Source organism: Lampetra fluviatilis, chromosome 20, assembly GCF_964198595.1.
Source record: "Lampetra fluviatilis chromosome 20, kcLamFluv1.1, whole genome shotgun sequence".
Taxonomy (NCBI): Eukaryota; Metazoa; Chordata; class Hyperoartia; order Petromyzontiformes; family Petromyzontidae; genus Lampetra; species Lampetra fluviatilis.
Window position 1 is genome coordinate 14,009,378 of NC_136294.1, and position 1,873 is coordinate 14,011,250.

The 1,873-nt window shown below is 54.0% G+C and overlaps 1 protein-coding gene across 9 annotated transcripts in view; it reads right to left on the minus strand.

Annotated features, from left to right (window-relative positions):
• Window positions 1-532, minus strand: part of FAM20B (FAM20B glycosaminoglycan xylosylkinase) — a 34,981-nt gene extending 34,449 nt beyond the window's left edge. For 5 of the 9 annotated variants that reach the window (XM_078865669.1, XM_078865673.1, XM_078865666.1 and 2 more), the window contains exon 1: window positions 437-532. The gene's annotated coding sequence lies outside the window, so the exon portion shown is untranslated. Of the gene's footprint in view, window positions 1-348 lie in introns of all 9 variants that reach the window. The other 4 variants (XM_078865668.1, XM_078865667.1, XM_078865672.1 and 1 more) reach the window with 3 other exon arrangements.
• Window positions 533-1,873: the final 1,341 nt, after the last annotated feature.

The window sequence follows — 1,873 nt, forward strand, 5'->3', positions numbered from 1 at the left end:
ATTTGTTCAGAGAGGTGAGCGCGCCTCAGAGGGCACGATTCAGCCTCGTCCGTAACGGTGATAACCCCCCCCCCTAACCCAACCTTGTGACAAAAATGAGACGTGGCGCCTTCAACGCCTCGCGGGTCAACACAGCGCGGCGCTGAGCGAACTCCCCACAAGCAGGGCCGCCGCAGGCACGCCGCCCCCACGGTTATCATGGTGGTGGTGATACTACGTCGATAGGGTGATACTACGTCGATAGGGTGAGGACGTCGATATGTCACTTTGACGATGGTGGTGGTGATTTGTCTTTGTAGTGACAGCGAGGGTCCGATGTGGGGTTGATGGTGCGGTTGGTGGTCTCACGCGTCACTGTGGATCCCCTCACAGCTGAGGCGCGCGCCTACGCGCTCCTCGGAACCCGACACCACACCCCGTCCTTCCCAGCACTCACGGCTCGCCTGTCTGCTCTCCTTCCTCTCCGCCGTCTCCTCCTTCCCGTCTCCGTCTCCTCTCCCCTCGGCTCTCCACCCCGCGCCGCCGCCTTCCCTCGCCGGTGACGTGAGGCGCTCCCATTGGACACGACGCGGTCACGTGTGCGAGGAGACGGGGGCAGGGGGACGAGGGGCGGGGAACCTCACACGTGACGTAGCGGCGCCTCTACACAGTGACGCCCATAGTATCTCCGCTAGTGACACCTCTGGTATAGCAAACATTGGCGGGTGATTGTTTTGTATTCCACCTCACGTCTCTGACCCGTTTGTAGAATCACGCCTTTAATTAATTTACGTCTCATCGCGTGAGGCGCTCCGAAGCAACCGGGAGCTCCATCACAAATCTTCATCCTCCTTCGCACCGAGGAGCACGCGTGGCAGTCCCTTGCTTTTCACCCAGTGGTTTCAACTCTGTACCCAACGGCGAAGTTCCTCATTGACATGGCTGCAGCAGCACCCAAGTCTCAAGCTTATGACACCACTTCGATGACAAAATCAACGTGGGTGCCCGCACCTCCTCCGTCAGCCCATGTTTTGTGCCACTCGATTTGATGAGGGTGTCTTGCTAGAGACCTGTGAATCGGATGCGAGCACGTGCTTTAACAATAAACGCCTAGGAAGCGAGAATAACTCAAGTGACAAGGTGCCTTTGCAAGAGTGAGCTTGGTCGACAAAAGCAAATCTAGTACAGTATACCGCAGCGGGGATGAGAGCTGGTGTTGCCAACCATCTTTTTGTTGACCTGGACAACCCAGGTGCCCACAGAATTGGATGCACGGCGCTGCCACCAGCATCTCGCGAGTTCCAGGATTCACAACCTTGACATGCCCAGGGTGTACCACTCATTCCGGCACTCAACCCCGACACCGCAGCCCAATCCAGTGCATCAGCACAAAGGCCAATGCGTATTGCAGGTTCAACGACATTGGCAGTTTGGTATATCGGTGGTCTACAATTCTTTCTAAAGGGCCATTGCCCACTTATGTAGAATTGTATATTATACAGCATTGTATCGAAATAGGACCCAAAGAGGGTCCTTGCCCATAAACATCTGCCAGTTCATCAGCATTGGTACAAGCCTGACCTGCTGATGGGACAATGAATAGACACTGGTCTGGAGTTTGCTTGTGTTGATTCAAGTGTTGAAATATGTACTCATAGAAGGCTGTATGGCTGATGGGATAAGTAAAAAAATATTTTCATTTTTACGTGGGACAGATATGGAGGTGGATTGCCTGCCCAGCTTGTTGCGATATCCTCATGATTTGGCGTCACCTATTTGGCACGCGTAGTGCAAACACTACCGTCACGGCAGTGGTGAGAAATTCTGTGATACGGCCCGTGTGCTCGAGTAGCCGTTAGTGAATGCATTCAATTCAATGAAATCCACAACAAAG